Below are 26,758 nucleotides of genomic sequence, written 5' to 3' on the forward strand. Positions count from 1 at the left end.
ATGTTGGTGAGTTTAATGTTGTCCCAGAGGTCTCTGAGACTGTCCTCAATTCTTTTCATTCTTTTTTCTTTATTCTGCTCTGTGGTAGTTATTTCACTATTTTATCTTCCAGGTCACTTATCCGTTCTTCTGCCTCAGTTATTCTGCTACTGGTTCCTCCTAGAGAATGTTTAATTTCATTTATTTTGTTGTTCATCATTGTTTGTTTGCTCTTTAGTTCTTCTAGGTCCTTGTTAAACGTTTCTTGTATTTTCTCCATTCTATTTCCAAGATTTTGGATCATCTTTACTATCATTACTCTGAATTCTTTTTCAGGTAGACTGCCTATTTCCTCTTCACTTGTTTGGTCTTGTGAGTTTGTACCTTGCTCCTTCATCTGCTGCATATTTTTCTGTCTTCTCATTTTGCTTAACTTACTGTGTTTGGGGTCTCCTTTTTGCAGGCTGCATGTTCGTAGTTCCCGTTGTTTTGGTGTTTCCCCCCAGTGGGTGAGGTTGGTTCACTGGCTTGTGTAGGCTTCCTGGTGGAGGGGACTGGTGCCTGTGTTCTGGTGGGTGGGGTTGGATCTTGTCTTTTTGGTGGGCAGGACCGCATCCGGTGGTGTGTTTTGGGGTGCCTGTGAACTTAGTATGATTTTAGACCACCTCTCTGCTACTGGGTGGGGTTGTGTTCCTGTCTTGCTAGTTGATTGGCATGGGGTGTCCAGCACTGGAGCTTGCTGGCCATAGGGTGGAACTGGGTCTTTGCGTTGAGATGGAGATCTCTGCGAGAGCTCTCGCCCATTGATGTTATGTGGGGCTGGGAGGTCTCTGGTGGTCCAGTGTCCTGAACTCGGCTCTCCCACGTCAGTGGCTCAGGCCTGACACCAGGCCAGAACATCAAGACCCTGTCAGCCACACAGCAGGTAGGAGACAGCTAAATATGCACGTATCTCAACGGCTTCTTAAGTAATGGGGAAGATGTGATGCATGAAGGACACCAACTCAAGTCTCACAGCTTAGTTCTGTGATCTTGGACCAGGCAGTTAACTTCTCTGTGCGTCGCATTTCCTTTCATGCAGCACCTCCTCACCCCAGAGGCCCAGTCAGGTGCTAGGGAAGGGCTGTTGCTCACAGGCTGTGCAGGGAGGAAGCCCTGGAGGCTGGAGCAGGACGGTGGTGCAGGAGCAAACTGTAGGAGCAGTTTTGAAAGTTGAGGTGGGGGTGTCAGTGCTGCTTCTGCTAAGCTGGTCCCTTTCAGGAAGCTCTTCATGGAAGTGGCTGGCTGCAAGACCTAGTGAGCTTCTGAACTTACAATGTGCTCTGCTTAGAGACTTGTTCTCAGCTGTGGATCTAGTCACCAGTTCTGTCAGTTCTAGCACCTAACACCATTGGGAAATTCAAGCTAATGAAGAAGATTAGAAAAAATACAATAAAAACTAGGGACAGGTGAGTACACAAAATATGTACTATTCTTTGAAATTCTTGGAGATAACTCAATTCACAAAAATTGGCTCTGTGATTTCTTGACACAGTAGGAAAATACCATCACTCATAGAAATTTTATTGGTAATTAGCAATTAGCAATTGCTTAGGAGAAGTAAAACTTTTCCTGGTACTGAGATGAACTGCTCCCTTGGCCCTTATAGAGAGAACCCTGTGTTCTTCAGTGAACAATGTCCTCACCAATGTTCTCAAAGTTAGCATGTCACTTTTTACTTTCAATAAGGTGAGCCAATGGGGTAAATGTAAAATGAGTTTGGTGAAAGCAGTACTATGAGGGAGGGGAACCAAACAACTGTGTCCAGACTAGGTAAATTGCATTTTGACAAAATAGTTTAATGTGAGCTTACAGTTTTTAAAAAACAGCTTTATTGAGGTATAATTGACAAATAGGAATTGTATATATTTAAGGTGAACAACTTGATGTTTTGCTATATGTATACATTGTGAAATGATCACCACAATCAAGCTAATTAACACATCCATCACCTTACATAGTTACCATTTTCTTCATCTTTTTCTCTTTTTCTTTCTTTCTTTTTTTTTTAAGTGGGTATGTGTGTTAAGAATACTTAAAATCTACTGCCTTAGCAAATTTCAAGTATACAATATGGTATTGTTAACTTTAGTCACCATGCTGTACGTTAGATCTCCAGAACTTTCTTATCTTGCATAACTGAAACTCTGTGCCCTTTGACCAACATCTCCCCATCCCCTTCCCTGCCCTGCCCCCAACTCCTGGCAACTACCATTCTACGCTATGCTTTTAAGAGTTTGACTATTTCAGATTTTACATATAAGTGAGATCAATGATCTGAGCATAAATCTTATATCTAGAGGAAAATAGAGACTGCCTGACAGTCCTTTATAAATTAAATCTCTTAACTAGGTTTTGATAAAATTAAGTGACAGTGACTTCAGTGTTATCCTTTCAGTAATTGCTGAAGAACAGGTAAGTCATGTTGCTGGCTGAGTGCAGACCAATGTGCTTAACAGCTAAGCAGGGAGTAAGTTTGACAGTTTGTGTAAGTTGAGGAGCCTAGTAGGATACATGCCACATGGAAAGCTCCACAGTTTCCATTGGTAATTGGGTGGAGCCCAGGCAAGGTCAAGACTCTTTTTGATTAATAGCTTCAGTTTTGCTCTAACACAGAGACAAATGGGCAAAGGAGGCCATCAATTTTCACTCCAAGGAAAATAGTCTAATCTGGAGATCAGGAGCCAGTCCCCACAAGCACTGTCTGTAGATGAAATATTGTATCTGTGTGCTGCTAGTTTTCATTCATTCAGTAATATTTATTGAGTACCATCTATGCATTTGGCATCATTCTCTTAAAGTGTGTCAAATATTTTTAAATAAATGGACATTCAGAGCAAAATTCTTACACGTGGGAGATCTGCAAAACTGTATTTTGATGTTTAGGAAGTTCTCACACTTTAAAAATTTGGGAACCATTGCCAAAGGCCATATTTCTATAATGTCAGCCTGCAAAACCTTAGATGTTACAAAGCATTTGCTTTGACCATTAAAAAATCTTAATAAAATTCCCCTGATAATACAGCATGTACTGAAACTTCTCAGTCAAATCAGTTGCCTTCATAGGACCTGAAAGCTTAGTGATGGGCACCACTTCTTTGTCCCAGCTTCTGTAGGGCTCTACTGAATGCTTTCTTTTTTAATAAATTTATTTAATTAATTAATTAATTTATTTTTGGCTGTGTTGGGTCTGTTGATGCGCACGGGCTTTCTTTAGTTGTGGCGAGCGGGGGCTACTCTTGATTGCAGTGTGTGGGCTTCTCATTGTGGTGACTTCTCTTGTTGTGGAGCATGGGCTCTAGGCGCGCGGGCTTCGTTAGTTGTGGCATGCAGGCTCAGTAGTTGTGGCTCGCAGGCTCTAGAGCACAGGCTCAGTAGTTGTGGCTTAGTTGCTCCATGGCATGTGGGATCTTCCTGGACCAGGGCTCGAACCCGTGTCCCCTGCATTGGCAGGCGGATTCTTAACCACTGCGCCACCAGGGAAGCCCTGAATGCTTTCTTCAGTGGACTTTTATGCTAATGTTTTGCTCTGTTAACAAGGACACTTAAATTTGAAAATGGGTAGGAAGACCTTCTGGGATTTGTCCTACAAACTGCCAGCTAGCTTTTCTTCTGCTCTCTGCCCTTGACTTTTTTTAAAAAATTATTTATTTATTTATTTATTTATTTTTGGCTCTTTTGGGTCTTAGTTGCTGTGCGTGGGCTTTCTCTAGTTGCAGCGAGCGGGGGCTACTCTTTGTTGTGGTGCGAGGGCTTCTCATTGCGGTGGCTTCTCTTGTTGCGGAGCACAGGCTCTAGGTGCGTGGGCTTCAGTAGCTGTGGCACGTGGGCTCAGTAGTTGTGGCTCACGGGCTCTAGAGCTCAGGCTCAGTAGTTGTGGTGTACGGACTTAGTTGCTCTGTGGCATGTGGGATCTTCCCGGACCAGGGCTTGAACCTGTGTCCCCTGCATTGGCAGGCAGATTCTTAACCACTGAGCCACCAGGGAAGCCCTGTCCTTGACTTCTTGGCTTCTCTTTATCTCTTTTCCTGGAAGGAAAAGAAAGAATTTCTTGATTGCAGGTGTGTCGACAGATGTTCTTAACTTTGCTTGCCCTCAGCAATGGACCCAAGGAATTTTGCTGTAATACTCTGGGTTACCCAAGTATTCCAGCTAGTATTTCCCAGCACTGGAGAAGAGTTATATCAAGTTGGTGGATACCATCAATTTTTCTGTTTTTTTAAAAAATGATATTTTGCAACCTTAAAGCATTTGTTTGGTCTCTGTATGCAGGGAGAAAGCATGTCTAGCAGTGCTGTTTTTGCCTGAAGGTGTCCCTGACTTTTAGAGCCTCCTCCTTCCCTCCCTCCCCCTTCTGCTCTCCTCTGCCCTTCCTCCCCCTTTTACTCGTCCCTCCCTCCTCCATGCCCTTCTCCTTTCCTTCCTCGTCCCTTTCCCCACTCTTACTTCTCTTTTTCTCCTCCTCCTCCTTATTACTATTATACTTTCACAAAAGCTGCAGCCAAGGTCCAGTTGTTACTATTTTGGTAGATTCCCTGTGCTTCGCAAGGGCTGCAGGATTACTTCTGAATTGCAAAGTGACATAAGTCCTGCTATTTTTAACATCCTAAATAGTTCTACAATTCATCCACCTTTCTCATGTTCACAGTCATCTATCTAGCCCAAGCCACACTTGTCTCTGGCCTAGAGAAGTTCACCTTTCATGAAAGAACGGTTGAGTGAGAACAAGTTAGTATTTTTGCCCTACTGCTAAAATGACTCCTAAGCAGAAGAGTGGCAAACATCCTAGGACAATAAATTAATTGCCTTTCACAACATTCCTCTGAGTTCTACCATTTCTTGGGTAAGGCATAGGTGTGCAAAAACCTTAATCCTTGGGTGATGTTTCTACTGTAAAGATAAGCTGAAAACAATAATTTTGGATTTCTAGCAAGATTCAAAATGGTTATACAAAAGAAGCAGTCTTCTACTCCAAGAAATATGAGAGCTAATGAAACTTTCATTTTTTCATTTTTGTTTTTAGTACAAGCGTAATATTATGTTATACATTTTTACATTATTTTATTTTTGTTTTATTTAATAAACCTTATGTAGCACTTACTATGTTTAATCTTCTAATAATTTACAAACATTAACTTATTTAATAAACAACATAGAAAGTGAAAGTCCCTCCTACTATCATTCTGCAAAGATGATCATGCTCAATCATTTGAGAGATTTTTCTATACCTTCTCTTTTCCTTGAACATATAATAATGTTTTATGTTGTTGTTGCTATGATTGCTGTCCTTATTTGTATTACAGTGGAATAACACTCTTTTGCAATTTGCTTTTTCACTTAGCCCTATCTCTTGGGGAATCTTTTTATATGAGCACATCTAATTACATATCATTGTGTTCAATGGTTGTATAGTTTTCCATTGTGTGAATAAAACATGGTTTGTTTAGCCATCTTTGTATTGAAGGAAATTTGTGCTGTTGACACCTTTTTACTCATAAACTTTGCATAGTATGGGAGTGCTTTTGAAGGCTAAATTCCTAAGAGTAGAAATGCTGGCTCAACATATTTTCAAACTGTTCTCTACTACACATCTCCTCCAGCAAGGTATTGGTATACCTGTAACCTCACACCCTTGTTAACACTGGATATTATAAATTAAAAAACCCCAAATATATAAGCAAAGAATAATAAAGTACATGTGACTAAGGTATTAAAGATGAAGAAAGAAAAGAAAAATTAAAAGGTAATAATGACAATTAATAGAGAAAAAAATCCACATTGAACCCTGAGTGATTGAAGGAATAGAGAATTTTAAATCTCAGTATTTAGAGTACTTGAAGTTCAATTGCTCTTTGCAACAATACACATGAAAGTCTGGATTTTTTTTTTTTTTTAATGCTACCTTTACTATGTAAGCTCTGCCCAGCACAATGCTGATATATAGTGGTTGTTGGAGACTATATATTTCTCTTTTTATTTTCTAGGAGTGCCCCTGGTAAAGGGAGAGAATGGATGACAGGCCTGCTGCAAACCATCTGCTTTTCAGCATCATAGAGTTTCAAAAATGAAAGATTAATCATGGTAATTTATGTTGTTATTCATATAGGAAAGTGCCTTGTGTGCAAGTTATCAATTTATTGACTCTCAGTAGCAAAGCCTTGTTTGTGTGCCTGAGTGATGTACATATAAACAGATAATTATGACATGCCACAATAATGCTGTAATAGAACATAAACATTTTGCTTGGTCTGTAACTGATCAAACCCCCCAAATCTCAGTCCAAAGGTTTTACCCACTCTTACATGCTCCTAATAAAAATAACATTGAAAAATATCAGTAGGGATATTGAAATAGGTAAGTATTCATGTTCTGTAGTATACTGTGTAGCCTATATATTCATAGTCAATTTTTTTACCTCCCATATTTATGTGTCATGGTTCTAGATGCCTCCCTTTTTAACTGATTGCAAGCCAGAGATCCTTGGCAACTGAAGTCATTTGAAAATGTGACATCTGGTAGAGGTACTCGTTAGCTATGAACTGCTGTCTCTTAAGGCGTTTAGAAAGATGAGAGTCCTCATCATGTCTGTCTTTCATTTTAGACAGTTGATGTCATTTTAGACTGTTGATGTCCTTGACTGCTTCAGTCAATCAATCAGTGGTCCATGTGGAAGGTGGCTGTTATCTGTTCCACCTTGTGAGGGAGCTTAGCTAATCAACCCTTATTAATTAGTCACTAATCTGTGCTGTGTAGCAACAACTGTTTTCACTAAGTGGTGGCAGCATTAACTGATGGAGGATAATGAACCCCTCCCTAATTACAAAGAAACACTGCTCCTTACCTGTGTAGATGATCCCTTATAGATGAAGGGCCACTGAGGGATGGCTGGGACAGGCACACGATGGCAGGGTCTAATTTGTTTTTAACCTGCTTTTAAGGAGTTGTTTAATTAATATGAGATCACCACATTTAAAGGCTTGAACAGATGCAAACACACACTTGTAGCCAGCTGTGTAATTGACCGCAGTGGAACAGGCCAAGGCTGAGGATACAGACTTCGCTAATCACCTGCTCACCTCTTACCTGTGGCTGTTAAAAGGCCTGTTCTTTTTAGTGCAGGATTCTCTGAATCTATCTAGAAGGCCGTACTGTGTTGGGAGGAGTTTAAATTATGTCTTTGATCAAAAACTTGTAAATTGGTTCATCTCTGTTCATTATTCACCATAAATGTTGCTGTTCTTTTTTCTTGTTTGTATTTGTAGCCTTCCTAAAAATCTGGGGTTTGTGTGGATATTGTGTATGGTTGTGGGTAAATAGGTCGCCGGGTTCAAACCTCAGAGCCAAAGAATTCTAGCGTTCTAGGAGTCTTGAGGAGCAGCTCTCTAGTCTGGGGATTAGCAAACTACAGGACAGAGCCAGTCCAGCCTGTGACCTGTTTTTGTAAATAAAGTTTTATTGGAACACAGGCATGCTCATCTGTGCATGTATTGTCCATGCTGCTTTATTGCTACAATGGCAGAGTTGAGGAGTTGTGTCAGAGGCCGTATGATGCACAAAGCTGAAGTTATTTACTACTTGTCTCTTTATAGAAAAAGTTTGCTGACTTTTGAGATCAAGGGTTCAATCTACATTATGTTTTCCAGCTTTTGTTGTAAAGTTCAAGTTGTTTTTTAAAAAGGTGCTAGATGTCAGGTGGGGTTGGGCAATACTCAGTTGTTTTTTAAAATTAATTTTTATTGGAGTATCGTTGATTTACAATGTTGTGTTAGTTTCTGCTGTACAGCAAAGTGAATCAGTTATACATATACATGTATCCACTCTTTTTTAGATTCTTTTCACATATAGGTCATTACAGAGTATTGAATAGTCAGTTTCTTTACGAAAGATTTTCGGAGACTTTAATATGTCAACATGCATGATGTACGTTGTAAATGTTGAAGAAGAAAATAAAGTATGTAGAATTTTTACAATATCATTGCATCTCTAAGAACACGTCCAGGAAGAAACTCACTATCTCACAGGGCAGCCAATAGCATTTTAAAATAATCTGATTCTATAATGTGGGAAACTACCTCTTAGTGACTTTCACTTTTTCAGTTTTGTTCTACCCTCCAGAGTCACATAAAGTAGATCTGGGTTCTCTCCAATAAGAAAATCCTTCAAATATTTGACAGTCATTATATCTCTTCACTAAGTAGTTTCTTCTTATCCTTCTACTTTTCTCTTACGGTTTGTTCTCAAGATCCTTCGTCAACCTGCTCATTCTTCTTTGGATCCACAGTAGTTTGTCAACATTCTTTTAAAACCTGGTTCTAAATATTTAGAGAATCTGAAAGAAGTTATAGATTCTTCCTTAGAAAATACACATACTCCAAAATAAAATGTTACATACAATTTTATGAGGTTCATGGATTCTTTGAAGCGAATCTATGTCAGTTGATTCTTGCTGAAGAACCTCTGTCTGAATTACGTCAGCCAAAACTGAATACAATTTTCACTCCAGATAGATAATAGTGCAAGTAGAATAAGGTGTATTAAACATGGCGTACTTAAAAAATTTAGCTTCAGCACTTTTATCTCATGTAGATTTTGTCAGAAACTAAAATCCTCAAATCTTTTTACGTATAGTGTTCTTTCACCATATATCTCCATACTGTACTTTCGCAGATGAAAATTTTAATCTGAAAGCAGGACTTTATGGTTATTTTTATTAAGTTAGGTTCACTCCATTGTTTTATTCTGTCATGATCTTCTTGAATCTTAGCTCCATCATCTGATGTATTAGTTATCCTTCCAAGATTTATCATCTGCAAATTGGATACGAATGTAATTTCTCTTTTCTCTTTAAAAAAATTTTATTGAGGTATAGTTGATTTATAACATTGTATTTAATTTCTGTTGTACAACAAAGTGATTCAGTTATATATATATTATTTTTCATATTCTTTTTGCATTATGGTTTATCACAAGATATTGAATATAGTTCCCTGTGCTATGCAGTAGGACCTTATTTTTTATCCATCCTACATATAAGAGTTTGCATCTGCTAATCACAAACTCCCAGTCCTTCCCTCCTCCACCCCTCCTCCCCCTTGACAACCACAAGTCTGTTCTCTATATCTGTAAGTCTGTTTTTGTTTCATAGATATATTCATTTGTGTCATGTTTTAGATTCCACATGTAAGTGATATCATATGGCGTTTGTCTTTCTCTTTCTGGCTTACTTTGCTTAGTATGATAATCTCTAGGTCCATCCATGTTGCTGCAAATGACATTATTTCATTCTTTTTAATGGCTGAGTAATATTCCATTATATATAATGTCCACTATATATATGTATATGTATATATCTCCATCTTCCTTATCCATTCATCTGTCGATGGACATTTAGGTTGTTTCCATGTCTTGGCTATTGTAAATAGTGCTGCTATGAACATAGGGGGTGCATGTATCTTTTCAAATTATAGTTTTGTCTGGGTATGTGCCCAGGAGTGGGATTGCTGGATCACATGGTAACTCTATTTTTATTATTTTGAGGAACCTCCATACTGTTTTCCACAGTGGTTGTACCAGTTTACCAAATGTAATTTCTTATTTGCCCAAATCACTGACAAAACTGCTGAATAAGACAAGGCTTTGTAGGGACATATCATAGCTTTGAAGACAGTTGCCAAGTTTGATGTCTTTCCATTAATCAGCTGCTTTGATCATTATATCCAATTCATAACTATTTATATTATAAACCACTTCTCTAATTAAATGCTTTTCAGAAATAAACACCCTGAGATGACAGCATCCCCATATCTGCAACATGATAACTTTTCTTAAAGCAAAACAAATAAAAAAAAGTGAAGTTAGTCTAACATGGAAATTCTGTTGACTTTTATTTATAAGTTCTCCCCTTTCAAAAGTTCACTTATTCAACAGCTATTGATTGAAAGAAGCTAATATAAATGAAGTGCCTATCATAGTACCCAGAACAAGGCCAACTGCACAATATTATGCTAATTTTCTTCCTTTTCTATTTCCTTCCTTCTTTCCTCTTTCCTTACCCCCTCCCTCCTTTCTTCCCCCCCTCCCTCCTTTCTTCCCCCTCCCTCTTTCTCTCTCTCACTTTCTTTCACAGTTGTATACATGATGCTGTATGCACAGAGGATTCAAAGATAGATAAAGACAATTCCTGTTTTCAAGAAGCCCATGGTCTAGTGGGGAAGATGAATACTCAAAATATATGTAAATTCCTCCCAAATTATAATTTCCCCTTATGTGAAATCTGATTTTTTAAAATTTGCTTCTGAATACTTTTTCTTTTCTAACACAGTAGATTGGGATCTAGGTTTAAATCTAGTTTCTCCTCTCAGTCTCTGTCACAGTACCTAGCTTCGATGCATCAAATATTTGTTCAGTTGTTTATTATACACCTCCATCACCACAATGCAAGCTCCACAAGAGAGAAACTTTGCATTTGTTGTTCACATATCCCCAAGATCCAGAATAATAGCATGAAATATACTAGATGCTCAATAAATACTGTATTATATGGAATCTAAGAAGCCATCAGTTGTAAGCTATACCATTATTTTACATACGCAAAGAAAGAAAAGCACTACCAATTAATTTATGATACCTACTGAGATAGTGATGAAAAGATGCATCCTTGTTTCAGAGTTGTTAAAATGTGAAATAGTATGCACCTTCAATTCAATGAGTAAGGATAATTGTCCAATGGATGGGAGAATTGACGATCTTATAATAATGATTTTCAAGTATCAAATAACAAACATTTATTGAGTAGTTGTCACGTGCAGTATTCTGGTTGGGTACTTCCTTCAAGTCATCCCTGACCATACCACCTTGGGGAACTCCTCCTCCTGCATTCCTGAAGCTATAGAAACTCAAGAGTCTGACAACACAGTTTAGGACTTAATTATGTACTGCCTTTTATTGATCACCACGGTTCTAGTGAAGTAGCAGTCTTGTCTCCACAAGTAAATTATAAGCCCTTTGAGCACAGGAACCAGTTTTTTAAAAAATTACATATTCTTCACAGTGCTTCCCCTTTCTATTACCCAGAAAGGAGAACATGGCAATTTAAAAACTTGCAGGATTGAATATTAAGTATAGAGAAAACCTAAGAATGCTTTTAGACAGATGGATAAGAGACTAATAGAGATGAACAGATTGAAGGAATGTGTGAGAAGGTATAATGTAATGAAAAGAATATTTATGACATATCATTCCAGAGGATGCTGGTGAGATTGATTCAGAAGCACAGGGGCAGGGGGCAGGCTTATTAAGGAGCAAGGAGATGTTGCAGATGAACAGGCAGGCATAAGAAAATCCTTCATCATTTATTTCCCTAGGAAAATCCAAAAGGAAAGAAGGGGACTAAATGGGAAGAAATGGAGAAAACAAGTCTCTTGTAATCTCATTAGCTTCCCTCTCTCTTGCCTTTTCTTCACCACCTTCTCAACGCTCCAGAGAGCTAAAACTGAAATGCAGGCCGTTCCCCCTTTGCTGTCAACACCTACCTCCTTTTCGCCACCTCTTCTTACTACTTTCCTCAGCAATCCAAGGCTTTAAGTAGGTAGGTCTTTCTTAATAAAGCATCTCTCCTTCTAGATTTAGACATATTCTTGGAATTATGGGGAGAAAGAAATGGTAACACAGGGGAATATGGGGAAGAGGAAGAAGTCTATAGTTCATAATCACTTTTTTTTTTTGCATGTGCTAGGATCTTTACATAAGACCTTTCATTTAATCACAATCACCCTCCTTAAAGATTTTAGATATCTGTCCGAAGTATCAAAGGCATTAACTAGCAAAGCTGTTGTGCAAACTCTGGTCTGTCTCTAGAACCCAGAACTCATGCTGGCTTTTTACAACATCACTTTGCCATTCAGTAGATTGTTTCTCCTCCTTCTAATTATGAAAGATTTGTTTTCTTATGTATTCTTGTATTTAATACCTAGGTATCTTTTCGTCACTTAAAGAGATTTTGCCAAGATTTAGTATGTTTTAAATATGTTTAGTTACACAAGTTATACAGTTTATAGTGAAAACAATTGGAAAGTACTGATAAGCAAAATGAAGAAGATAAAAGGTCACCCACCATCCTATGTGCCATGATTTTTAAAACCACTAAGATGTAAAACAACCCCTCCTCCATTACAAAATATTTTGAATAAGAATATAAGCTTAAGTGCTCACTCAGAGACAGATACTTGGACATGGACTAATAGATCAGTGGCCTGGAATTTCATCCCTTGACCAAAGTATTAGTTTTAGGCCTTCTTGTTGTGGGGTCTGTGTTTTGTTTTATTTTCTTTCCTAATGAGCAATTGAACCAAAGGATCAGGTTTAATTATAACTAGAGTCCCTTTCTGTGTGTACATCACTGCAGACCTAATTGTAGGCTGGCATCCCTGCTGTGGCCTGAGTGGTCATTAGCTTGCTGATAACGGACTGTTCTTGTCAACAAGGCCTCATTAACCATTGTTTTTTCAGAAAAATAGTTGTAAGGGTTTGAACTTGTGATTGAGGACGCACTGGGCTCATGGTGCTAAGGGAAACTTTACTTGTTACACGGCTAGAACGAAGGACCCTCGACTCGAGTAAGTGATGCTACACAGGGAAGACCTACCTGGCTGTGCCCTGCAGTACCAGGCATGTGATGTAGTGGGAGGAACCCTGACCTGAGAGTGATCAGGCCAGCCTTCTAGACCAAGCACTGCAGCTGACTTTGGGCAAATCATTTTGCTTTCTATTCCTCAGCTTCTGCATCTGAAAATGAGAAGGTTTTACTCAATGATTAGTGAGATAACTTTTTGCAAGTAAAAATAATTTTGCGTGGTGCTTATGCAATGTTTTTTTTTCTTTTCTTTCTTTCTTTCTTTTTTTTGTGTGTGTGTGTCCATGATTTTATCTTCTTAGGTTACACACTAGAGGGCAGTGGTACATTAATATTATAAACTATGAGTGTGATTGGTACTGCACTCAGCTGAAATTCATAGATGTTTGGGTTAGTAAGGGAATTTATATACTTATATACTCATATAAAATATAGGAAGCTGTTTTGTAGTTTCCCCGGTTGACACTCATCTTGCCCTTTTTGAATATTTGCAGTGTTGGGAATCTTGCTACTTCACAAGCCAGCTTTTTCTCTTGTTAGTTCTAGTTATTAGAGAGTTATTTCTTTAATTAAAGAAAAATCTACCTACTTATAGCTTCCACTAACTGGTCCCATGGCAAGACAGAAAACTCTGTTTATTTCTTGTAATGGTACTCCAAATATCAATATTTCCTAGACTCATACTACTGAATAGTTGCAATTACCATTTGTTGGTAATTGAACACTCTAAATTTATGATCTAGTATATATCAGGCACTGTACCTGGCATCTTATTTGCATTATTTTATTTATCTTTAAAGTTAACTCTGAGGGAGATTTCATCTTTATTTATTTTTATTTTATAGAGGCTCAGACCAAAATCCTATAACCAATAAGAAGTGAAAATGGGACTTGAACCTGGGCCTATCTGATTAAAATTCCTGCCACTGTCTACAACGCGTCATCTCCTTTTATAGATGTGACGATCAAGACCCAGAGACAGTAAGCAGCTTGTCCCAGATCACACAGCAAAATAGGAAAAGAGTGAGAACTAGATTCTAGACCTTTGGAGTGCACATTCATTTTTTCTTTACATTACAGTATAGTACATTCAAGACCATTGTCATTTAATTCCCAAGTCCTCTTCTCTATATATGAATTGTTCCCATTTCCTGTCATTGTTATTCTGATGGTTTCCTTGATATCCTGTCATGTCCTCTGAGCATACTCTTAATTTGCTGCATCCTTTCTAAATTATAAAACTCAGAATTCAAAACAATGCTCTGTCTAAACAGTACAGAAGGCACTGAGCCTGTACTTCCTGTCATTTGGACTTAATTTTCCAATTCACATTGTCTAAGGTTGCATTAGTATTTTAGTATAATTTTGGCTTATTTCAAGCATAAGGTCAACAATACCCTTTGTTCCTTTTAATTTTATTTTAATTTTTATGAAATGTAAGAATAAGACAAAATGATCCTGTCACATTCTTACTGATAGAAAAAATCCTCCTGATCTGATGAGGAGTCCTTTTGAGTTGATAAAAAGCTATGGAAAAATCTTGGTTTCTTAAGATATTCAAAAGATGTGAATGTGAAGATATTCCAGTTTCTGGGATGATGACTGGATTCATGTTTTATGTCAATGTACATGTTTTTATTTTTTTTTTTACTTTCCTGTCAGAAATGCACACTTACTCCATGTGGGGCACATTTGTTTTCCCCTGTCCATTGTCTCTTGCCGTAGCACAACCTTGACATCTTTGTAAGACAGGCTGCCTGAGACGGGCTGTTGTTCAAGGGGCCCTGCCTTTCTCTAGCTAAGAGATGGGCGTGTGAAGCAATACTCTCTGTTCTAGGACTGGGAATCTTGACCTGAGTGGTAGAGGATAGAAAACTTGGAGGCTTGATTCATCCTGATGACAGTAGTGCCCCCTGAGCAGTCTGCCCAGTAGATCCTGTTGTCCTTACTCTTCAAAATTTCCTTTGATCTGTGAGTGACTTCATGTATCATTCCAATAATACAGATGTATATGTACATATATACTACACATATATTATTTTTAAAGTCAGAGTCAGTTTCTGATAATTGCAACTAAAACAGTCCTCAGTCATACACTGATCTTTGGAATATATTTACTTTTTAAAAATAGCCTTATCAGAAAGTTCTACTGTTTCATGACATAATAGAATAGCTAATCTACCCAACAGAGTTTGTTCATCTAATATCACATTTATTGTACAAACTGTTTTGTGAAACATTTTTGGTATTGTAGCTTTAAAATATATTTGCCACATCTAATGCAATAGATGCGTTCTTCAAAAACTAGTGATAGGGACTTCCCTGGTGGCACAGTGGTTAAGAATCCGCCTGCCAATGCAGGGGACACGGGTTCGATCCCTGGTCTGGGAAGATCCCACATGTTGCAGAGCAACTAAGCCTGTGCGCCACAGCTACTGAGCCTGTGCACTAGAGTCCATGAGCCACAGCCACAACTACTGAAGCCCTCACGCCTAGAGCCCGTGCTTCACAACAAGAGAAGCCACTGCAATGAGAAGCCCGCACACTGCAACGAAGAGTAGCCCCCACTCGCCACAACTAGAGAAAGACTGCACGCAGCAACGAAGACCCAACACAGCCAAAAATAAATAAATAAAAAAACAAAAAAAACTAGTGATAGGGAAACAGATGGTGAGATATACCATGTTCTTGGATTGGAAGAAGCAATATTGTGAAAATGACTATACTACCCAAAGCAATCTACAGATTCAATGCAATCCCTATCAAATTACCAATGGCATTTTTTACAGAACTAGAATAAAAAATCTTAAAATTTGTAGGAGACACAGAAGATCCCGAATAGCCAAAGCAATCTTGAGGGAAAAAAACAGAACTGGAGGAATCAGACTCCCTGACTTCAGACTATACTACAAAACTACAGTAATCAAGCCAACATGGTACTGGCACAAAAACAGAAATATAGATCAATGGAACAGGATAGAAAGTCCAGAGATAAACCTACACACCTATGGTCAACTAATCTATGACAAAGGAGGCAAGGATATACAGTGGAGTAAAGACAGTCTCTTCAATAAGTGGTGCTGGGAAAACTGGACAGCTACATGTAAAAGAATGAAATTAGAACACTCCCTAACACCATACACAAAAATAAACTCAAAATGGATTAAAGACCTAAATGTAACACCAGACACTATAAAACTCTCAGAGGAAAACATAGGAAGAACACTCTTTGACATAAATCACAGCAAGATCTTTTTTGATACACCTCCTAGAGTAATGGAAATAAAAACAAAAATAAACAAATGGGACCTAATGAAACTTAAAAGCTTTTGCAAAGCAAAGGAAACTACAAACAAGACAAGAAGACAGCCCTCAGAATGGGAGAAAATATTTGCAAATGAATCAATGGACAAAGGATTAATCTCCAAAATATATAAGCAGCTCATGCAGCTCAATATTAAAAAAAAACCCAATCCAAAAATGGGCAGAAGACCTAAATAGACATTTCTCCAAAGAAGACATACAGATGGCCAAGAAGCACATGAAAAGCTGCTCAACATCACTCATTATTAGAGAAATGCAAATCAAAACTACAGTGAGGTATCACCTCACACCAGTTAGAATGGGCATCATCAGAAAATCTACAAACAACAAATGCTGGAGAGGGTGTAGAGAAAAGGAAACCCTCTTGCACTGTTGGTGGGAATGTAAATTGATACAGCCACTATGGAGAACAGTATGGAGGTTCCTTAAAAAACTAAAAATAGAATTACCATATGACCCAGCAATCCCACTACTGGGCATATACCCAGAGAAAACCATAATTTAAAAAGGCACATGCACAACAATGTTCATTGCAGCACTATTTACAATAGCCATGTCAAGGAAATAACCTAAATGCCCATTGACAGAAGAATGGATAAAGAAGATGTGGTACATATATACAATGGAATATTACTCAGCTATAAAAAGGAACGAAATTGTGTCATTTGTAGAGATGTGGATGGACCTAGAGGCCGTCATACAGAGTGAAGTAAGTCAGAAAGAGAAAAACAAATATCGTATATTAATGCATATATGTGGAATCTAGAAAAATGGTACAGATGAACCAGTTTGCAAGGCAGAAATAGAGACACAGATTTGGAGAACAAACGTATGGACACCAAGGGGGGAAAGTGGGGGGAGGGTGGGGATGGTGGGATGAACTGGGAGATTGGGATTGACATATATACACTAATATGTATAAAATAGCTAACTAATAAGAACCTGCTGTATAAAAAAAAAAATAAAATGAAAAAGAAAACCACAAAAAACCCCAGAAAAACTAGTGATAGGGAAGTCCCTGGCGGTCTAGTGGTTAGGACTCCATGTTCTCACTGCTGAGGGCCCAGGTTCGATCACTGGTTGGGGAACTAAAATCCCATAAGCCACATGGCACAGCCAAAACAAAAAAACAAAAAAAATAAAAAGAAAGAAAACCTAGTAATAAATGAAATTTTATCAATTGACTTCACTAATGGCAATTGCTAGTCAATAAAAATTAATGTTGATAGCTTATGCTGAATCTTTTGGAATGCTTATTATTCATCGGCTTTATAAATTTAAAGTTTGATGAATTTAGGTTTTTTTCCAAGAGGGAAACACTTATATATATATATATATATACACACACACACACATATATATATACATTTATATAGTTGAAATATAATTGATATATAACACTATGTTAGTTCTAGGTGCACAACATAGTGATTCAATATTTCTGTACATTACAAAATGATCACCAAGATGAGTCTAGTTCTGTCACTATACAAAGTTTTTACAATGTTACTGACTGTATTACCCATACTGTACATTTTATCCCAGTGACTCATTTATTTTGTAACTGGGAGTTTGTACCTCTTAATCTCTCTCACATATTTCACCCCCACCCTTCTGGCAACCACCTGTTTGTTTTTTGTATCTATGAGTCTGTTTCTGTTTTGTTATGTTTGTTCATTTGTTTTTTAGATTCGCATATAAGTGAAATTGTACAGTATTTCCCTTTCTCTGTCTCTTATTTAACTTAACATAATACCCACTAGGTCCATCCATGTTGTCACAAATGGCAACATTTCCTTCTTTTTTATGGTAATATTCTGAGTAATATTCCATTGTATATATATATTTACCATATCTTCTTTATCCATTCATCTATTGATGGGCACTTAGGTTGCTTCCATATTTTGGCTATTGTAAATTATGCTGCAATGAACATAGAGGTGCGTATATCTTTTCTAATTACAGTTTTTGTTTTCTTTGGAAAAATACCAGAAGTGGAATTGCTTGACCATATGGTTGTTTTATTATTAATTAAAAAAAAATTATTTATTTATTTATCTACTTTTGGCTGCGTTGGGTCTTTGTTGCTGTGCACAGGCTTACTCTAGTTGCGGCGAGCGGGGGCTACCCTTCGTTGCTGCACGTGGGCTTCTCCTTGTGGTGGCTTCTCTTGTTGTGGAGCACGGGCTCTAGGTGTGTGGGCTTCAGTAGTTGTGGTTGTGTTTCGCGGGGTCTAGAGCGCAGGCTCAGTAGTTGTGGCGCATGGGCTTAGTTGCTCCGCGGCATGTGGGATCTTCCCGGACCAGGGCTTGAACCCGTGTCCCCTGAATTGGCAGGCGGATTCTTAACCACTGTGCCACCAGGGAAGTCCCTATTATTAATTTTTTGAGAAACCTTCATAGTGTTTTCCACAGTGGCTGCACCAATTTACATTCCCACCAACAGTGCACAAGTGTTCCCTTTTCTCCAGATTCTTGCCAAGTCTCTTGTTTTTTCTTGTCTTTTTGATAATAGCCATTCTGACAGGCTTGAGGTGATATCTCATTGTGGTTTTGAGCTTCTTTTCTTATGTCTGTTGGCCATCTGTATGTCTTCTTTGGAAAAATATCTGTTCAGTCCCTCTGCCCATTTTTTTAATTGGGTTGTTTGTTTTTTTGATGTTGAGTTGTATGAGTTCTTTGTATATTTTAGATATTAACTCCTTGTCAGTATATCATTTGCAAATATCTTCTCCCATATCAGATATATTGTTTGCAAATACCTTTTACCAAATATCTTGTCTCATTCAGTAGGTGGCCTTTTTGTTTTATTGATAGTTTCCTTTGCTGTTCATTTTTATATTTTCAATTAAATATTTATTCATGTTTGAAACCTATTGCTATATAATCTTAGTGACAATATTATATCTTATTTAGGTAGTGTTTTCTATACCATAGGCATAAATCCTAATAGCAACAATATTAATTTATTGTTCTAAGAGCATGCACATATAGTTCCCTGTGACAGTCTCAAACCAAATTATTTATCTCCAGGGGCAGTACTGACAACACTGTTCGCTACATTATAAATCCCCCCTTGGATGGTCTAAGGGGGAAATTCCTCCCTGGTTTCAGTACAAAGGAAAAATGGACTTTTCCTAAGTAACTGATTTGCTTTCCTCTCATGAATCCTGTGAGTATTTTGGGGTAATGATTACAAGGAAGCAAAAAGCCATAGTCGTGGCCCTATTCTGGCTCACTTGTGGCTTCATCTTACTTTTCTACCTTTATTTTTCTCCGGCCTCATTTTTTCTTTCTTTTTTTTTTTTTTTTTTATACATTTATTTATTTTTTTTTTAGCACCTTTAATTTTTATTTATTTATTTATTTATTTATTTATTTATTTTTTGGGCTGTGTTGGGTCTTCGTTTCTGTGCGAGGGCTTCCTCTAGCTGCGGCAAGCGGGGGCCACTCTTCATCGCGGTGCGCAGGCCTCTCACTATCATGGCCTCTCTTTTTGCGGAGCACAGGCTCCAGACGCGCAGGCTCAGCAGTTGTGGCTCACGGGCCTAGTTGCTCCGCGGCATGTGGGATCTTCCCAGACCAGGGCTCGAACCCGTGTCCCCTGCATTAGCAGGCAGATTCTCAACCACTGCGCCACCAGGGAAGCCCTCATTTTTTCTTTCTTATTTTTTATTTTATTTTATGTTAGTTTACCTTACTGTGGAGTATGCATTTTTGTAAGCTTCTGTGAATCCTTTTTTTCACTGGATAGGGTTATAAATAAGTAAAAACTAAACACATGGATTCATTCCATTTTTTCCGTCTATAGCTCCTCCTACTTTTCTTAATTATCTTTGTTAAAGGCATCTTTCAACAACCTATCTCTGAGGCTTAAAACTTGGAGTTATTTTAAATCCTCTGTATCCCTCATTCCTTATATATAGTTAGTCTTCAGAAGTTGTTCAGTTGTGCTTCTACAATATCGCTTACATGCTGGGGAAAAACAAAGGGAACTGTGGTCTTCTGTCCGGGAAATTTGGGATAGCATTTGAAGAGACGTGATGATCTGCATCCTTTAGATCACTGATCTTTTGGTGAAATTAGCTGCTTTTCCTCCATCTGTTCTATACTTTTCCTTCTTACGATGATTATCTTACCTGGATTAAGATACCAGGTAAGATATCTTCATTACCAGTCATCTAGATGAATAAAATTATCTTGTGGTTGATTTTCTCGCCTTTAGATGAGTGGTTCTGAAACTTGAGCATGTATCAGAATCCCCTGAAAGACTTGTTAAAACACAGATTCCTGGGTCCCATTTTCAGAGTTTCTGATTTCTAAGTCTGGGGTGGGGCCCAGGAGTGTGCATTCCTGACATGGCCCCAGGCGATGCTGCTGCTGCCGCCCAGGGGACCACACTTTGAGAACCATTGCTCTAGACTGCTCTCCTCATCCATTCCACATGCTGCTCCCAGGTTATAGCTCTTTAAGGGTTGCTTCTTTTCTTAAAAATCTTCATTGGTTCTTTATTGTTTATGTAATTTATTTTCACATTTCAAATGTCCTACCTAGTATTCAAGACCCTGAAAAAAATCTGAATGCAACTTTTCTCTTTCATTTCCTGACATTTCTCTCTGGTCATGCTGTAATACTTTTCTCTTCCTTCTCTCATCTCTATTTATTAATGATCAACACATTCTCTAGGGCTCTACTCAAATGACATCCACTTCATGAAGCTTTGCCTGATATTCCCAGTTGTAATTGGGAGCTGGCCCTCTTTTATTCACTTACAGCATTTACAGTATTATGTCTTTAAGTATTAGCAGAGTTATCGCGCCTCATCTACTGAATTTAACAAACTCCCAAACAAGGAATGAGGACTGTCAGTCTCTATCACATACTTTTCACATGGAAGGTCTTCTTTAAAACTCATCTGATAATACTTACATAGTAATTTTGGGGGTTGAGGGCATAGAGGATGAATGTTATTATGAAACGCTTGTAGAATTTCCCTGAGATCACATTTCTTTGTGGCAAAAATCATAACATTTCCCACTTTCATTAATACAAATGAAATATTTCACAAAACATATAATAGGCAATTAAGAAAGACCCCAAATTAACTTATCCTGCTACAGGATTTCACCTGAACAGTGATTTTTGTCTCATCTTGATTATTGCCAAAGTTTATTAATTAAGTATCATGGCCACTTTATGGACCAAATTATATAGATGACAATCTATTGTAGAAGTACTCCCTACATTTGCCAATTTGTAAATAATAAAATGTCTGTATTGGTGTAGACAAATGAATATATTAAAATAGCATGAACATGAAACACTTTTTCTCATGTATTTACAGGTATTGTCTGTATAAAGTAATTTTCCCATCAAAATTCTAGATTAAATTTTATTGAACTTCAGGACTCCTCCAGAGTCCATTATGTGGTAGTGTATTTTAGGAATCCTTAAAAGGGAGCATAAAATAATCAGCATTTTTTCCAAATTCTTTTTATGTTTTAATTATTTTATTTTAATTTGCAGAGCAGCTCACATTGATAACTCCCCTTGCATCACTATTTGGGAACCAGTCACAAAACTCCTGTTTAAATATTTGGAAAAGGGGCAATTGCCATTCCAATGACCTGAATTAAATGTGAAACTGATATCACTAAACATTAGATATCTCATACTTTCACCCAGTAATGAAAGGAACACTCATGGTGACAAATCCGAGTTCACATTTAGTGGATTTCTTTTGTGATTTCTGATTCCTCCAAGTTACTGAATAAGAGTTTTGTTGCGGCTGGAGCAGGGAGGTTGATGGACAGAAGATCCAGCTGATTACTTCACGTGGCTGCAATTGGCTCTTGGCTGTCTGTGCAGGATTCAGCTCAACCTCATTGCCTGAGCAGGACCTAGACCCTTGACAGAGCTCCAACAGGACGTTTCCTTTTACAGGTCTTTCTGGAATATATTGTGTTCAGATGTGTGATAGCAATTTAAATCCCATTACTAAGATTACTGGTAATTATAAGAGGTCATATCAAGGAGCTGGAAAACCAAAGATTTCTCTGCCATGCAGGTTTGCTTGTGAGGCTAAGAGTATGTTGTGCCTGACATTACATTCCTTTGGAGAACGGGGGTGGTGGGGTGGTGGCTGTGAGAATTGGCATTAAAAGACTAACATGTCCCTAGCTAGCCTTTTCCTACTGGTATTCTGGATGATTATCAATCCAATACCTCATCTCATTCTATCTCTTTTCTGACTGTCAATGAGAAGAGAGATGCTTTTGCATACTTGGCGAACCTTTGATTAAAAGGGCAGCAGCAGAGTCGAATCTCTTTGATGTCTTTGCCTTTGGTCAGTCTCCTTGGCAATATATTCTATATCTCAGTAAAGTCTTTCCCCTTTTCAATCCATCAAGACCCTTTTAGATGTTGACTTGCTTCCAGTATGGATCTGGGAAATTTATTTTTTACCACTGTCTTTAAATAAATAAAATGCAGTGTAATAAAATAGTTTTGAAGTATTTGTTGTCTGAATATCCCGGGAGTGGTATAATATCTCTTTCTAAGAATGTTGACTCATACTTTTGCTAATTTATTAGCTATATCCCCTTATTATTAGCCTTGTACTTTGCTTGACTCAGAGGTTTCTTTCTGAATCTTACAATCCATGTCCAGATGATTACTATGATGCATGTTTCCCTTAATCACTAGGCTAATGGGCATTTACTAAATTCTTCTAATTATTCCTTCTGACTTAGATATGAGGTCCTCTTTCATTTATGTTCTATTTTTATCTATTGCTGGGGCATACTGTCTTCCTGGCAGATTTTTGAAGCCACAGGGATTAAATGTCTAGAGTGGACACTTTGTTCCAGTTTGATGGAAGAAGACCAAACATTCCTGAGCTCTGCTTGTAAATCAATGTCCCAGCCTTAGTCTGGGTTTTAAAATTGCCCAAGTGGGAATGATAAGAGTCCATCAGATGCTCATTTTCATATCAGATTTTTGTAAGGTTCAAATGACCTATTAAATGTCAGTATATCTTGGGATCTCATGAAATTTTCTCTCAATGGTCTAGGCTTCACTTGGCCAGCCTTTATTCTTTGGTCCCTTCCTTGAGGTGCCTAACTTCGCAACCTAACCAGTAACTCCAAAGCAGACCTGCCTCTTGCTCTATTTCCTGGCAATGAATGATAAAATCATCACTCTTACTGCTGTGGTAAAGGAGGGTCGAGGAAGCCATGGAGAAAAACTCCCACCCGGGGACACCAGAGCCTCCTTTTTTTCTTCAAAGTTATGGTGTAACATTGCTGTGTAAGAGTAAGAAATGGATGAACTCAGCCTCTGTCTGTAGCTTCCCTGAGAACCAAAAAAGCAAGACACAAGTGCTCCAAGGAAGCTACTTGCCATTGTACCCTCAGGTGCTGGTTTTTGATCCTGATCGCTTCTGCATTTTTCCTCTGAAAGCCTTCATCTTGCTTTGTTTTCTTCCAGATTATCACCTGGTTCTCCCGAAAGAGAAGGTGATACAGCCCAGAGCCCTTGCTGAGAAAGATGTGTTCCTCAGAGGGAAAAACACAGGACAGCTGTTGTGGAGAAGCTTTTGGGCAGTTAATGGAACAGGTGAGGTCCTTTAAGGCTTAAATCAGCTGAGGGGTGAGATGCTCTCTAGAAACTTGGGTCATAACCACCCATCTTAAATATTCCCCTCTGCTGATGTCATGGGCAATGGAAGCCCTCCTCTCGTGGCTGAAAACCATCCTAAAGAAAATCAGCATCATGGGGTGGGTGTGGGGAGAATGGGAGGAATGTCCCTGGCCAGGAGGCCGGAGGTGCCCCAGGAAGCTGTTTCCTCTGAATAGTTAAATGGCTGCCTCTCAACTTGCACAATGTCACATTGAATTTGAAACAGGGAACTTTTTATATTTTTCCCCTGATTGTGCTGGCACCTGGCAGATGCCTATTTACCACAGGCATCAATACACATAGTAATCAAAGGAAATCAGAGGCACAGATTAGCAACAGCTGCAAGTCATTAGTGACAGACACGGGAAAGCACAATTCCGCACCCAACTTTGAAATAACCAATATGAGTATTTCAGAGCACGAGGGTTACCGCAGGGCACTCGCTAACATGAGAGCAGCCAAACAATAGTTGGGCTTGTCTCTCAAGAGAGCCCTTCTTCTCAACGGCAGCGCCGCACTCTCCATGTTAGAAAGCAATCAATCACGCGATATTGGTCCTTTGAGTGTCAGCTCTTTCAGAGTGTGTGTGCCCATCTTCAGATCAAAGGTTGTCTCAACCGAGAAATAACCTCTGGCTGGTGGGAAAACTTATCTTCTATCATAATTTTAGTGGTGGGAGTTTGCATGTATTCCTGAGGAATTAATTATATCATGACCTAGTTGGAAAGGGCCATATAGAGGGGAAAATAAGACATTCCCCTTTCCCATTTAATTTCATTTTTTCCACATTTCTATTTGAAAATCAGCTCTGATTGATAGCCGTTCTCTTGATAGTTACACATTTTCACTGGCAGCACTAACCTTAGCCTACTCCAGAAAATACTATTCAATTTTTAGCTTTTCCCTAATCAATTCATTCAGTGCCTCGGTGGAATACAAGTTGGTCATTTAAAAATTTCTAGCTGTTGCCTGATATGTCCCAAAACAAATTTAGCCAGCATGGGTTTCTATTTTAGACCATCTCTGGAAATGCAGATTTACTGTACAACTGGGTAATGGCCTAGAGATAAACAGACACAGTGAGCTGCTGTCTGATTAGCAGGACTGGGCGAAATTTAGCATCATATATATTGCAATAATTGGACCATTGGACCATAGGATGTAGATTAAATTGGTCTCTTCACTACATGCGGTCTCTTTTCCCTTTACTCAATATTAAGGTAGGATTATTATTTTTTCTGTTTTAGAAAATTCTCCTTCCCCTGCTCTTCTCCCCAAAAATATCTTCTGAAAGTTTTCCTAACAATTCTTATAATAATAAGTAACTCATTTTGGAGATTAGGATAAGAAAGGGAGAACTGTTCTGCCTTTCATTTAGTTCAGAGCCAACCATTAAGCATCAACTCTTTAACAGCAAGCAATGTGCTATTATTTTAGAAGAAAGCTTCCAGGGAACACGGATTCCATAAGGCCCATGGCACATCATAAGCATTCAGATGAATGTTACAGTCTTATGTGTTGTTTTTTAAACTTTTGGAGGAGAGAAATTATTTTATACTTGATTAAATACCATAATCTGTAGGCCTAAGGAGGAGTGAATTCTCGGGGTCATTTTATAAGGAAGAAAAACATGGTATTAATTCATAATTTTAGTTACTCATTAATTCAACACATATTTATTGAGCATTTCCTATATCTCAGGAAATTTTAGGCATTGCAGATACAGCAGCAAAATTAACAAATGACCTGGTTATAATGTACTTGATTGATGATAAGGATATAGGCAGCTTACATTTGAGGTGGCAGCTTGACTACAATTCTTTATTGTATACAGCTTCTTTTTCCTTCCTCCCTCCCTCCTTTCTTCCCTTCTCTTTCCTTCCATCTCCCTTCCCTCCTTTCCCTCCTGCTCAATTCCCTTTCCTTCACTCTCCTATATCCATGCTTTATGATTTAGACATTAGAGGGACTAAGCATGGTTTGTTACACAGAATTATTTAATAAAGTACACATTTTGAGAATTAATCTGTATTATTTAGGCTAAAACTACTATAACAAATGAAATCCCAAATTTCAGTAGCTTAACACAATAGAAGTTAATTCCTTGCTCATGTAACAATCTAATGAGGGTGTTCCAGTTGGTGGGAGGCTTTGCTCCACTCAGTGACTCAAGAACTTAGGTACCTTCCATCTTGTGACCCTGCCAGGCCTTGGAATCCTTTGCATCCAGCTGGTATAAAGGGAAACAGAAGGTTAAGAAGGCACAGCCATTTCTTTTTAATTTTTATTTATTTATTTATTTTTATTTTTGGCTGCCTTGGGTCTTTGTTGCTGCGCGCGGGCTATTCTTTGTTGTGGTTCCCGGGCTTCTCATTGTGGTGGCTTCTCTTGTTGCAGAACATGGGCTCTAGGCACGCGGGCTTCAGTAGTTGTGGCACTCGGGCTCAGTAGTTGTGGCTCGTGGGCTCTAGAGTGCAGGCTCTGTGGTTGTGGCGCACGGGCTTACTTGCTCCACGGCATGTGGGATCTTCCCGGACCAGGGCTCGAACCCGTGTCCCCTGCACTGGCAGGCGGATTCTTAACCACTGCACCACCAGCGAAGTCCAGGCACAACCATTTCTTAACCAACTTGGCCTGAAACAGGCAAATGTCACTTCTGCTCATATACCATGGGGAGAGCTGACTGGATGGCCCCACCTCGATGAAAAGGGGATTGTGAGATTCTTAGTCTTGGGCTGCACAGATACTTTGAAGTGACAAGTCTATACCAAGGAAGTGGGAGGACAGGTATGAATAAACACAATTGTATGTCAGGCACCATGCTAATTTCTGAAGATGAAAAATGGGTAAGTCTAGGGTGGTGAGGACCACACAGATACACAACTAACCAAACATGATATCCAAGTACTAAATAAAGTCATATGTGAGCACAGATGCAGGGACAAATACCTCACTCTGGAATGGATTCAGGAAGCAGAAGCTTAAAGGGCTTCATCTAGCAGAGAAGAGGAGGAGCTGAGAAGATGCCCCATATGTCCAGATTGTGACGAGCTGCTCGATGCGTCAGGTGTTCAGGAATGTGGGGGTAACTAGGCCAGAGCAGAGA

The 26,758-nt window shown here is 38.6% G+C and overlaps 1 long non-coding RNA gene across 1 annotated transcript in view; it reads left to right on the forward strand.

Moving 5' to 3' along the window:
- The window catches only part of LOC309638856, a 164,542-nt gene that overhangs the window by 36,999 nt on the left and 100,785 nt on the right, over positions 1-26,758 (forward strand). The window contains exon 3 of the long non-coding RNA XR_014251357.1: positions 23,461-23,589. This is a non-coding gene — a long non-coding RNA (uncharacterized lncRNA). The remainder of the gene's footprint in view (positions 1-23,460; positions 23,590-26,758) is intronic.

Source organism: Balaenoptera physalus (genome assembly GCF_965194825.1).
Source record: "Balaenoptera physalus genome assembly, chromosome: 11".
Taxonomy (NCBI): Eukaryota; Metazoa; Chordata; class Mammalia; order Artiodactyla; family Balaenopteridae; genus Balaenoptera; species Balaenoptera physalus.